Here is a 14,808-nt window from a genome sequence, read left to right as displayed (position 1 = left end):
GATAACATATCAGGCTGCCTGCCTAACAGCACTTAACGTGCTGGTGGACCCACTTCCACTCCTAGTCCCTGGGGTATGGAGCACAGTGACTGTGATGCCACATCATTTGTCCAATCCCACCACAGACCCCAGAAATTACAGAACCATCAGTCTCACAAGTCTTACCTGCAAGACCATGGAACAGGTAATAACTGACCTGATAAACCTTTGATATTAAAACTCTTGTAAAACTTGACCCCCAGAGTGGTAAGAGACTAAATAAAAGATAATGCAAAAACTGGGAAATTGGAAGCTGTTATATGACATGGATAGCAAGATACAAGCAGTTAAAATGTTTTTAGTCCCTTTAGTTTTATACACAGGTCAGGCACATTTTTATCAACCAGAGGAAAACTTGTGGATAGTAATTAATAAAGAGAATGTTATTTCAAGAATCTCCATGGCAATACCCAGGTTTGCTCTGAGTTACTGCACAACGGTACCTCCTATACTGAACCAACAAATATTGCCAACATACTGGTCGACAGATTCAGTGCCAGCTTTACCCCTCTCTCCCACCCTAAAGTACCAATCAAAGTACCGGAGGAATGCCAGGCACCCAGCATTGCTGCAACACAGGTTAAAGCTACATTGTCCAGGGCCAAGAATACAGCTTCCATGGGACCTGACAATATCCCTGGAGGTGTTCTACATGAACTACAAAGTGAACTGGCACCACATCTGTGTGCCTTGTTCAATTACAGCCTCACCTCAGGCTTTGTCCCGTAACAAACAGTGCACTGCTACAGTCATCCCTTTCCATAAAAGGGAAGAGACTACAGACACTGGGAATTTTCGCCCCATTAGCCTGATGAATCTGATATGTAAGGCTATGGAGTGCATCATCGTGGACCTAATTAACAAGTATATAGGGAATCTCCAAAGTCTAGATCCCACGCAATTTGGTTTTGTGAAAGGTAGATCACGCCTGCTCAAATTGGTTGACTTCTTTGAGTTAGTCACCAGAGCTGTGGATGAGGGCAAGGCAGTTCATACAGCCTACCTCGATCTGGCCAAGGCCTATGATACCATTTCCCTACTCAGGAATTATTGACAAACTCACCAAACTAGGGATCAACTCCTATATCACTAGGTGTGTTGCAAACTGGCTCACAGACAGAACCCAGAGTGTGAAAGTAACGGACTCCAAGTCAGACTGCTGACCAGTTTCGAGTGGAGTCCCACAGGGATTGCTCCTGGGTCCTCTCCTGTTTGGCATCTACTTCTCAGAAATCCAGGCCAATGCAAAAGGACTCTGGCTGACCAAGTTAGCAGATGACTGCAAACTGGGAGCCATTATTATTAACACCCCAAGTGATGTAGACATTCTACAGAAAGGCCTCACTGAGACCAATGACTGGTGTAGAAATCATGGCCTTAAGCTTAATGCCAAAAAATGTGTTGTCATCCCCTTTGGGAAAAACTTAGTTCTCACTAATTACCACATCAATGGGAGCCCACTAAACACTGAAGGCATTATAAAAGAGGCCTGGGGACACAGGTTGATAGCAACTTCTCCTTCAATCACCACACTGCCACTGTGGTCAGAAAGTCTTTCTATGTGGCACATCTCATTACCAGGGGTTTTACATCCAGGAAGGTCATCATCTCTCTCTACTCTTCCCTCATTAGGCCAATCATTGAGTACAATGCCCCATTTGGCATGTACCTCACTAGACACATGCAACAGCTGGAAAGGCCACAAAAGTACCTCACAAAGAGGATCCTAGGCCTCAAACACATGTCCTACATGGACAGATTAAAAAAACTCCAGATATTTTCTCTCATATCGTCTACAAAGAGGCGATCTCTGCTTGACTTACAAAGCCATGTGTGACCCAGCTCTGTTAGAAATCCTACATCTAAAGAAATCCCAATCCCTCTGCACCACACGCTCCAGAGACCTCAACCTCATTATCACAATCAACAGAACATGCTGGAGGGACAGTTTTATAACCCACAGACTGCCCACGCTCTGGAATAGACTTCCCATACATGTCAAGCAGAGCACCTCACTGGCCCTCTACAAGAAAAATCTTGATGAGTGGATGGGAAATAGAAAGTTCACCCCAGGTATTACTCCAGTAGCTCTACTTGATAGAGGCACTGGGAACTAACATCGGGTGGCACGATGCCAGGACACTTCTATGGGCTAGGCTTGTAAAGGTTCCAGGGCCATTAGCCTAGTACACACCTATGAACCTATGAAGGATTTTAACTGGGCGGGGAAGACGGCAAGAGTCAAGTGGGATAAGCTGATTCTTCCAATTGAGCAAGGCGGTTTGCGATTACCTGATTTCAAGGGGTATTTCAGAGTTATACAGTTAAGGCTCCTATACATAGCACAAGCAGAAACCTATGATTCAAAGTAGAAAGGGATGATGATAAAACAGGGGGAAGCTCGAGAAACAAGGAGAGACTGGGATTTTGGATGCAGATCCTTAAAGAGGATAACAATAAGTATTTTGCTCTGCATCTTTATTGTATGTTAAAGTCACTGTCCTTCAACAAATTCACATCATATCAATGCCCCTGTACAATTTTAATGTATATTTTCTGGAATATTTGAATGTTGTGGAGCATTTCTCCCAGACCCTCCACTGAAAATGGGCCTCTGACAGTGGACTTTCCCAGTCAACAAATGTAAATAAATCAATAAATAACAATACAGAATATTACATTCATGAACTAGCAGAAATAAGAACTGAGTCAGCACAGGAATGGAGAAAGGAGATTCTGCCAATAGGGATGATTGCATTTAGGCATACAAACAATAGGCAAGAGGGGATTGGAATTTATTGGATAAGGTATTAGGAGCAAATAATTAGAGAGAGTAAAAGGTAACAGAATGGGAAGAGGCCAAGAAATTTATTTGGACCGCAGGCTAGAGACTGCCCTTACTCTGATATCAATCCTTGACAGGAAGACAAAAGGAAATAGGGGATCCTAAGCGAATGACCAGCAGTGGTACAGTTTTTAATAGAATCTAGAAAAGAAGCTGTTGTTAAAAAAAGAATAATTACCACAGCATATAAAATAATACATGATAAGTATAAGAATCAATCAAGGGACGTTAGAAAGGATTGGGAAGAGAGATTGCATAAGCAATTCACAAAGAAACAATGCAGGAATATATGTATGTGCCCCAAATATGAAACAAAATCTGGAAGATTTAGGATCTTTGCTTGGAAGTGTTTACATAGCTATTTTAATACCCCAAGTAGACTCCAAAGAATTTTTCCTCAGGTAGACAGCAAATGTTGGAGGTGTGATGGGGAAGAAAGAGATAATTGGGAACATATTTTCTGGCAGTGTAATGAGTTGGCAGACTAAAGATTTCCTGCAGACTGCTCTGTCAGAAATGCTGGCTGTGAAAATTGATGTAACTAAGAAAACTATTGTTTTGGCTATGATGCATAATTGGAATTGCCTAGTCATAGGAGGGCCTTGCTGAGTCTAATTGCGGTGGCTGCCAAAAAAAGCAATTACTAGAAAATGGAAATCAAAGTCCAAACCAACTGTATTATAAGTAGTGAAAACAGTAACCAAGATAAAACAACTGGAATTGGGATCTTTAGAAAAGGGCAGGAGCAAATTACACAATAAACAAATGTGAATTATGGTTACAATACATTTAGAGGAGGAAGGAAGTTTAAAAGAAGGCAGGATTTGCATGAATGTTTGACTGACAATGACTGGATAGATAAGTGATGTTTGCCACTAAAATTATGTCAGTATGGTTTGTTTTCATATATATAAATGTATAGTTGTCTAAATTTGTTTCTTGTTTAAAAAAAAATGACCCCCAGCAGTTTGGCTTTAAGGGTAGATCCTGTCTAATGAATTTGGTAATTTTTTGACAGGGTAGCACAAGCAGTGGACTGTGGTCACATCGTCCAACCAGCATATCTTGACCTTGCCAAGGCATTTCATACCATACCATACACTAAATAATTAAGCTAAATGTACTACAAACTGATCCCTATGCAGTTACTTTGACAGCAAATTGGTAGAGGGATAGAACCCACACAGTGAGGATGACAGGAATTTCCTCACACAGCATGACGCTAACCAGTGGGATCCTACATACATCCATACTAGGTCCTCTGCTATTTGTCATATACTCCTCTGATCTCTAACTCAAAAAAGAGATCTCTAGTTAACCACATTTGCAGATGATTTTAAAATTGGGTGTTTTATTCAAATTCCCTTCTGATACACAAAAGCTACAATATGAATTTTAAACCTGTTTAAAGCTACGACTCACAAAATGGGCTGAAAAGTAAATGCTAAAAAATGCAATATTGTTGCATTTGACAAAAAAAAACTCCACCAAGTTTATAGCACAGAAAAGACCCCCCTCCAAAATGAAGATGTGAGAGAACTTGGAACATGGATATATAATTCCCTCTCCTCTGACCATCACATTGAAACTGTGGTTAGGAAATCCTTTTCTCTGGTACAACTAAAAACAAAGGGTATCTCCTCCAGATCCAATGGAGTCTTTAACCCTCTAAATTCCACGCTGATCAGGCCCCATCATAGACTACACTGTGCTCTTTGGGATGCACCTTACTAGATATATCATGCAGTTGGAAAGACTCGAAATGTTCTTGACAAAAAAGATCACAGGTATAAAAAACAATGAGCTACAAAGAAGCCTGAATAACATACCAGGATACCTACTGAACAGCCTGATACAGGACCTGGCTTTGTGCCAGATGAATGGAGGGCAGCAACAGTCATCCCTCTGCACAAAACTGGGATGTCAACAGACCTGGATAATTAGAGACCCAGAAGTCTAATCAGCTTCATCTGAAAGGCACTGGAATGGATAATTATAGAATCATAAATAAGGACATAAGAAACCTACAAACTCTTAGACCAAGTCAGCTTGGTTTTGTCAAGGGCAGATCCTGCCTACTTAACCAGGCTGACTTCTTCAAGAAGGTTACTGAATCAATGGATGTGGGGAAATCTGTACACAATGCATTCTACACCTCACAAAGGTGTTCGACACTATCCCAAACTCAGGTATAGTTGATAAATACCCATGTAACTGGCTGGAAAGCAAACTGTCTCATTAACAGAACCCAGAAAATTAGGGTAGATGGCTCTACCTCCTACAAAAGGCTTGTCAATAGCAGTATATGCCACAGTTCAGTCCTTGAGTCACTCTTCTTTGGCATTTACTTCCTGGAAGTCAACACTAATGTTAAGTGCTCATGGCAAACCAAATTTGCAGATGACTGCAAAAGTTGGTGCCATCATAAACTCTAAAGAAGAGAGTACACTGCAGATGCTGAGAAAAGCAATTTTGGTAAACATCACAGACTGAAGCAATACTAATTTCTTGGACTCAAACCAAAACTTGACTTTGGAATGGGGTTAATTTCTGTCGCAGTTTTAGAAATCTAAAACGTGAAGAAATTAAAAAAGTTAGAAACTAGAGAAGATTTAGCTGCAGGTTCAAAGGGTGGTAGAGTTAGCTTTTCAATTGAGAGCCTTTTCCAAACAAATAGCTGGTGAGAAAACTATGGCCTAAAACTGAATTCCGAAATATTTGCAATAGTATCCTCTGGCAAGCATGACATCCCCTGTAACTATTACACTGACAATATACCCCTGAAAATTAATCCAGTAGTTACGGACATGGGGACCTTTTTACACAATGAGTTGTCCTTTGATCACAGTTAACCATTACTGTAAGAAAGTCCTTTTCCATTGCACAGTGTATTAGTAAGAGTATGATGTCCACCTCAAGAAATGTGATCCAAGGACAACTTATTGTGTCCATAGGTCCTCATTTCCCTAACTACTGGATTTGGTATGCACCTTTTCAAACACAATGTAACTTGAATGATGATTTCACACCAAGAAAATAAATGGTCTAAAATCATAAAAAATACACTGACCTTCTCAAAACCCTATTCCTCTTCTCTATATTTTACAGGCTATTAAGGGACAATTTCTGCCTTGCTTACTGAGTCTCATCCCATCCTTTCAGACACAATGCATATTTGCAAGTCCAATGGTGACATAGGTTCACAGGTTTCTAGGCGAGTACTTGGCTAATGTCCACTCTGGTCTTTTTAAGCCAAGACATGCATCCCAAATCTCTGACAAGTTCTGGTACCCTTTGTAGTATAAGCAGGAGACCGGGACTGAAACACTTACAAGCAGGGGCCTGGGAGATGAACCATTTACAAGCTGCCTGTGTCCATCACAGACACAGGTGTCAAACCTAGGGTGAATTTCTGGTTCTCTTTCCAGCTGTAACAAAACAAAAAACTGATTGAAGAAATGCAAGCCACCAAATTTATGAGCACAAAGCTTTCAGGAGAAACCCTTCATCAGTGTGAGATACAAAAATGTTAAAACAGTTTCATTAAATAGTGCAATTAAAAATCACATGACACAGCCTTCCAAGATAATAATTAATAATACTCTTATCTAATCGCTAGCTAGCAAAGCTCTAACTTAAAATATAAAATATCATAACTGAATAAAATATAATGTATACAAAAATAGTGGTGGTGCTGTGGTAGCATTGTCACCTCACAGTAAGACATACTGTTCAAATCTCAGCTAGAGTGTCTTCTGTGCGTCAGGGCCGGCAACTCAGCATGTAAAAATCTTCTGCCAATCATTAGCGGACCAGAGTTCCACTGTGGCAACCCCTAACCGGGAAAAGCCGAAAGACACAACATACAAGAATTATTTTAATGATTTCTGTTTAAACTTTTAAACAGGTTTTAGGCTCACAGTGGCATTAATGTTAGGTTCAATGTCAGCTTGTAGGTGGATTATCCATTCATATTCTTTTACCTCTAATAAATTATCAATATCACCAGTCTTTTTTACTTTCACCTTAGGCCAGGAGAAAATGTTTCTTATTTCGAAGTCGTTAATGTCTCTTAATAATTTGTGTCTTTTAACAATTTCAAGTTGACACTCATGTTCATGTAACCTGTCAAGCATCTGACAATAAAGCTACATATAATCCTTAAAGCATGACATGTTAATAAGCTCAGACTCCATTTGGGAAATCTCTTCCTGTAGCTTATTCTCAATGTTGGTAAAGAACAAGTTCATCAAATCCATATAAATTGGCACCTAGCTTAAGCTTTAACTCTTGCCATCTATTGAAGCTCAACCTCCAATCTTAAGCAATGTCTATGCTACAAAGATATAAATATGAATAATAATAGGTTCATAGGTTGGTACTAGGCTATCAGCCCTAGGGCCTATACAAGCCTAGCCATAACAATTCCCTGGCTATTTCTTCCCACACTATTTACTTCCCTGGACCCCTGTCTAGCAGGGTGACTGACGTGATCCCCGGGGTGAATTTCCTTTCTCCCATCCAATTGTCAAGGTTCCTTTTGAAGAGGACCAAAGAGGCACTCTGCTTGACATGCATGGGCAATCTATTCCAGAGTCTGGGGAGTCTCTGGGTCAGGAACCTATCCCTCCAGCATGTTTTGTTTATTGTGATGACAAGGTTAAGATCCCTGGAGCATGTGGCTCGGAGGGATTGGGATTTCTTTAAGTGTAGCATATCCAACAACTCTGGGTTTGACATGGCCTTGTACGTTAGGCAGAGATCGCCTCTGAGTAGGTGATATGCAACAGAGTATAGCTGGAGTTTCTTTAGACGGTCAGCATAAGGTATCTGCTTTAGGCCTGTGATTCTTTTTTTGAGGTATTTCTGCAGCCTTTCTAGTTGTTGCAGATGTCTTGTGAGGTACATACTAAACGGAGCATTGTATTCTATAATGGGTCTCATGAGGGATGAGTACAGAAGGACAATGATCTCCCTTTTTCTGGATGAAAAGCCCTTAGTGATGAGGTGTGCCACGAAGAAGGATTTTCTAACTGTTGTGGCTACGTGGTTATCAAAGATGAGACCACTGTCCACCTGTGCCCCTAAGTCTCTTATCACACTTTCGGTGTTTAGTGTACTGCCACCTATGTGGTAGTTCACAGCTATGTGTTTTTTCCCAAAGGGGACAACTACACATTTTTTGGCATTTAGCTTGAGCTCATGGTTTTGGCACCAGGCATCTGTTTTGGTAAGGTCCTTTTGTAGTATATCCACATCATTTGGGGATTCAGTAATGGCTCAAGCTTGCAGTCTTCTGCGAACTTTGTAATGCAGAGTCCCTTAGTGTTGGCCTGTACTTCAGAGAAGTAGATGCCAAACAAGAGTGGTCCCAGGACAGAAATCTGCAGTACACAACTTGTCACTTGTCTGGAGCTGGATTTGGAGTCTGCTACTTTTACAGTGTGTGTTCTTTCAGTAAGCAAGTTTGCAACCCATCGAGTAACATAGGGATTGATGCTCACCTTAGTAAGTTTATCTATGATTCCAGAGTGGCGGACAGTGTTGAAAGCCTTGGCGAGGTCCAAGTAGGCCGTGTGAGCACCTTACCCTTGTCCATGGCTCTGGAGACTGATTCGAAGAAGTCAATCAGGTTCAGGAGGCAAGATCGGCCCTTTGCAAATGCAAACTGGGTGGGGTCTAGTGTTTGAAGGTTTCCAATGTCTTTGTTTATAAGTTCCATGATAATACGTTCCATGGCCTTGCAGATCAGGCTCATCAGACTGATGGGACAGTAGTTCCCAGGATCCAAAGTGGATCCCCCCCTTGTGGAGTGGGATGACTGTAGCTGTGCACCACTCTGTGAGCATGATGCCTGAGGTGAGGCTATGATTAAACATGACACATAGGTGAGGTGCCAGTTCATTTTGTAGTTCATGCATCCTGGAGTTAGTATATATAATTATCAGCGGGTGTGGGAGGCACAGTTCCCCAAATGGAGGGGTGCAGGATGGCATGCCCACCTGCAAAAAAATTATGCTACTGTTTGCATGCATCAAGCTTCTTTTGGGGCTATATTACGTTGTTGAAAGGGCTATGCAGTCAACATATGGACTACTCTAATTGAGTGGATCCATGTATACATGTATTTCATATGCATACACACACGCGTGTATATTTATATAAATACATACACACTCATATATATCTATGTATGTATGTGTGTGTGTGTGTGTGTGTGTGTGTGTGTGTTTGTGCAAACATACACATATAATATATAAAATGCGTTTGGGTATGAGTGTGCTTTCGGGCAATGTAACACTTTTTTGGAAGAATGTTAGAAACATTTTCTACATCATGACAGGTAGGCAGCTTCACTTAAGCTGCCTACTGTTTAGACTGCAAAGACATAAACTTGAATAAACAGATTAATTATGATGCCTGCATATATTGAGTAGAGTTGGTTTGAATTTACTTAGTTTTTGATAACTAGGTTCTGATGTAACAGTCGAAAGCATAGGTCCTTGTCAAGGCTGACAGCGATATATTTTGTAGAAGTGATTATAGCATACAGCAATATTACACTTTTACAGACAGCTATACAAAAGTCAAACTAAAATGTCTGCTTGACATTCAGACAACTGTGATATGAAGTACCTCAGTGAGTCTGTCTTATAAACAATGAATATTAAAAGTTACTCTGTTTTCGGTGACTTACTGCTTCCTAGCAGCCCTGTACCAAGTGGGTCAAAACAATTTCTGTTGCAAGTCCAAACTTCGTTATAAGCTCCGGAATATATGCTTCTGGATAAATGATTAAGTTTCACTTATTAGTGAGGTCTTGATATATTAAACTGACATATTCAGCAATGTTATAGCTTTACTTTTTACCATATTTCATGCCTTATTGACTATATGACATCGTTTACACATTAACCAGCGACAGTGTTTTGAACATAAAGCCCATTTCTGTCATACTACCTCACAGCTTTCTGTGTGATATAGTTGAAAAAATGAATTTAAAGCAAGTCCAGCTCAGTTTATGTTATCATCTGCAGTGACTGTCTATAGATATACAATCTGTCCTCTATGACTGTTTGTACATTAGAAGAAAAAGACACACTTGTTTTGTTTGTGTTTAAGACTGCATTTGTGTTTCCTTGCCAGTAATAATGTCAAGAAAAGCTTATCTGAAACTGTTGATTTACTTTTTATATATTGTAATATATCTTACCCAAGTAAAGGTATATTACTGGTTGGACAGGTTAACTGTTAAAACACGTTTATGTGTTCTCGATGTATTGCTGTATCAAACAGTGCATCAGTTGCGAGCATTTTACAACCACTACCCACAGCTGTGGAGAAATCCCAGTATCGGTGCTGTAAGCTGGTCCTTGTCAAGCTCAGCACTTTTGAGGTCTTTGGGCATACCGCGATTAGTCACAGGCCACACTGACTGACATAAGTGAGACTAGTAATAGGAACTTATAAGTTCATTTGTTTAGTGTAGCTGTTTTGAGTAGCTTTACTTATGGTAACAGTACTGTTATGGGTCAGCTGTTGGTTACAAAGACTGAAGGTTCACCTTTAATGAGTGGTTATATATGTGAATTCTACAGACAATGTTAACAGTATACACTGGCTAAACAGCATTCCCCACATCATTATCATTTCATTTTTTTTTTTTTTTTTTTTTGTATTTTAGAGAAAGTGGTAGAGGGGGTGGTGCTATGCAGCAAGATGGAGTACAGTTCTGTGGCTATTATTTCTCTACCTTTTTACAGGTTCATAGGTAAGTACTATGCTAGCTGCCCTTGTGGGGCATTTTAAGCCTAGACAATTTTCCTTTTTTGACATTTTTCTGTCACTATCCACACAATTTAACACCACACGTTTTTCCTGAAGATGACTATCTTGCTTTTCTTTGTTTCTGTGTTTGTTGTAGGAAGATAGGTTGTATGCAAAACCACTGGGAAGTTACATGGTGACTCTTGAATGAATACCGATATGGATTGTCAGTGAGACAGTATGTGCGTCTTTGAGCAACCAACTGAAGTATACTGATTACTAGAGAAAAGTAACCAAGATAAACAATACAGTTTCTTTAGTACTGTATTTCACAGATGATGTTATAAAACCATGAAAGAACCATACAGCAGATAGGATCCTTAAATCCTTGAATTTGCATTACAATTCTATAAATGTAAGGTGTTCTCCCAGGCCTGGAATCCCCCATGTTCAACTACTTCATTTTTCAATTTCTGAAGATCAACTTTTGCTTGCTGTGGCATAAATGAAAAACACCAGTAAGCTCAATTAGCCCTCCCCCTCTCTTCCCAAGATGGGACATTTGGGGAAGTAAGGTTACCATTATAGTCTGTAACCTATACTTCCATGGAGCCTGATATTTGTTAGGTATCCAGGTAAATTAACACCAAACCTGCTCTTGTGGATCCCATCCTTAAAATATGGCAAATTGCACTGGTGATGTCCCAACACAAGAACAGCCCTACCACTGATCTGGGAAACTACAGATCCATTACATCAACAAGTCAGAGTTGCAAAGCCATGGAATGCATTGTAACTGACCTCAAACTATGATTTCAAAAACCTTACCAAGGTAGACCCTCATCATTTTCGTTTTGTGAAAGCTATATTCTGCCTACTTAACTTAGTTAACTTCTTTGAGAAGGTCACAAAGGGGTTGGTCATTCTGATTAAACAACTTATTTGGATATGGCCACAAAAGTTGACAGTATACACCATACTGGCATCAAAACAAGCCAAGTGCCTTAAAAGCAAATCCATACTTTGGGAGGTTGGCAGCAAACTGGATGAAAGACAGAATCCACATAGTTGAGATGGCAGGCACCTCTGCAGAAAGTAAGAAAGTAACTAGTGACTCTTACCAGGATTCAGTAACAGGATCCTTCCTTTCTGGCATATACTGCTCTGATTGCATTGTTAGGGATCAGGATCTTTAGTTAACTATTTGCTAATGACTGCAAACTGGGCATTATTGTTAAATCTCCCTCCACTGACCTATTAACCTGTATGAGTGGATGGGTAACAGAAAGTTCATTCCAGGGATCATTCCAGTTGCACTACTGGATATGGGCACTGTGAACTAACATTGGGTGGCACAGTGCCTGGGCAATTTGTTGGGGGCTAGCTTGTAAAGGCTCCAGGGCCATTAGCCTAGTACACACCTATGAACCTGTGAACCAATATCCCTTTATTATAGAAAGAACTAACTCTTACAAACTATTTGTGTATGGAAAGCAGGCTAAAATTAAAGGCAAACAAAGTATAGCATTGTCACATTTGGTAAGCAACACTCTCTGCCACAGTGTACAGTATAGCCAATACCCCACTCCAAAATGATAATGCAGTCAGGAATCTTGGAACCTGGATGGATAATTCTCTTTATTCTTAAGCCACCATTTAGCAGCAGTAGTCAAAAATCATTCTATTTAGCAAATTAATATCTAGATGTATGTCATACAGTTAAAAATAAGAGCTACCATCCTTCTTTATGCAGTTCTAATTAGACCACTTATTGAGTACAAAGCCCACTTTAAGATGTACCTTTCTAGGCACATTAAGCAATTGGAAAGGCCTCAGATGTTCCTAACCAAAAGGGTTGCTACTCTAAAAGTCCCTGAACTAGCAAGAAAAAGCTTGAACTGCTATACCTTTACTTGTTTTTTTACAGTTTCTTGCATGGCAATCTTTGACTTACATTCTTTGCCATTAGGAACCCCATTCTCCTTGATCTTGTGTATCATCACAAGTCAAATGGAATTCCAGAATTATAGAGTTAAATCTCCAACATACGCAACTAAAATGTGCTGGATAAACAAATTACATGATATCTACCCCACCTCTGGAGGAAAAAAAAACACTTACTTTACAAGTTAAACAGAGTAACACTCAAGCATCCCTCAAATTAAACCTGGATTATTGGATGGGTAATCATAAATTTACTCTGTGACAGACCTATTTTGCCTTTCTAGAGAAAGAAGTACATCATGAACATTGGTATTGGCAAGATTTAAATGGTCTTGTAACTCACCTGCCTTGTATATCTTATATAATTCTATTTCTAGCTGCCTAGTATTTCCTGAGATCAAATGTCTAGTATTATAGCCAGCAGCTGACAAGTTGCTACAATCATATGGGAGAATGGAGTCCAGTTATATTTTATGGTTTCACAGCATGTTCACAATGTGCAAGAAAAATACAACACAAATTAAGTGTCTCTTTAGGGAACACACAGTCTCACATACAAACTACAAACTAGAAGCACTGATCAAGCAGAAAAGGATGAAATACATCTTTTGAGTCATGGCCATGATTAAAGATGTTCTGTTTCCCCACCAATGACATGATGGCTGGACTGTGAGTTTTCCACGGGACTGCTCTGGTACTTGAGAATGTACTTGTATATCATATTCATACACATTGTACAAGGATTTGCAGCACAGCTGTTGCCGCTTTTTATGTCTGTAGTTTTCTTACTAACAGAACTACGACTGCATGTTAATGGCATGACCTATTTTCAGTCCAGTGTTTTGCAGATGCTTTTTTTTTTTCTGGAAAGGCTGAGAGTGTTGCTTTAACCAAATCAATGAAATAAACATTAGAGACATGTGAGCAGAACAGTCATACCGCTGCTGAAAATCTGACAGGCAGCAGTGCAAGGATGCTATTTTTTGCACATCACTACTGAACAAGAATGTGTACCAGGCTCACTTCAGTTCTGCAGTTTTTCATTTTTATTCTTTTAATTCACAGGTTCATAGGTTCATAAGAGATTACTAGGCTAACAGCCCTACAAGCCTAGCCATATTTACCCAGAGCTGCCCACTTGTGATTGGTTAGGTGAGTGAAATTCGCAGAGGTAAGAGTCTATTGTAGTTAATACATACTTCCTCTGTCTAGGAGGGACATGGGCGCCACAATGTTTACAGAAAACATCAGAAATTCAACACTAAGATGTATTAGACTGCACATCATCTGAATCTACCATTCAAACAAATGTACTTTTCCTGGCTGAATCTTGCATATTAAGCAGCCTATTAGTTTGTCATTCCTGCTTCTTCATTATCTTTTAATCAACTGGTCGACAGCCAAGCCCACTCATTTACCTTGGAGTTCAGGTGCCTGCCAATTCTTTTCAGCACTGACTGATAGTCCCGGTTCATAATTAATAAGCCTTAGAAAATGGACTGGGCTTGGAGAAGCAGTAATAACTGGATGAGAAGCCTCAAATTCTTCCCCGGTCTATCTTGCCTAACTCCTTAAGGCTGCAGGGAACTTGTGACATGGGATTTTTGACTATGCATGTAATGGTCTGTAGACTAGGCTGCAGGGAACTTGTGACATGAGATTTTTGAATGGGCATGTAATGGTCTGTAGACTGATTGTCTAGTACCTAACAGTTAACCCCAATGGGTACTCAGCACTCAAAAGTGGTAAATTAATGTGCTGTGGCAGCCCAGTAAAAAAAAAATTGCACTTATGGCATGATCCCCATGGGCCATGACTAAAGTCTTTAACTGTATTCCCAGTTTCTTTTCTGTTCACTAACTAAAACAGTCTTTAAAGGCATCAGAGAGTAAACAGAAAAAAAAAAATAAAAACAAAATGAATGCAAATAAGTTCTGTAGCAGAAACTGTTTCAAAGACTCTGTGTATGTTGTGTATGTGAGAGTACACTTGCATTTTACAGTGGTTTGAACCATGTGCATTTGACAGCAAGAAGCTGATATACATTATGGTGGCTATTAGTTATGAATTCATTTAATCAACTGATCACAATCAGACACCCAAGTTGTACACAGGCAACATAGTGGCTATATTCGTTTGTGTGGGGAGGGGTGGGGAATGTCATGGTTTCCAATGTACGAGTCCTGACAGCAGTGAGCTGAAATATATTACTA

General features: G+C 39.9%; 1 protein-coding gene across 1 annotated transcript in view; it reads right to left on the bottom strand.

Moving 5' to 3' along the window:
- CEP104 (centrosomal protein 104) overlaps positions 1–14,808 on the bottom strand; it is a 2,320,447-nt gene that overhangs the window by 2,261,799 nt on the left and 43,840 nt on the right. The window lies entirely within an intron of this gene.

This window comes from Protopterus annectens, chromosome 2.part1, assembly GCF_019279795.1.
Source record: "Protopterus annectens isolate FY-2018-M chromosome 2.part1, PAN1.0, whole genome shotgun sequence".
NCBI lineage: Eukaryota > Metazoa > Chordata > Ceratodontiformes > Protopteridae > Protopterus > Protopterus annectens.
This window is presented reverse-complemented; position numbering and strand designations above follow the sequence as displayed.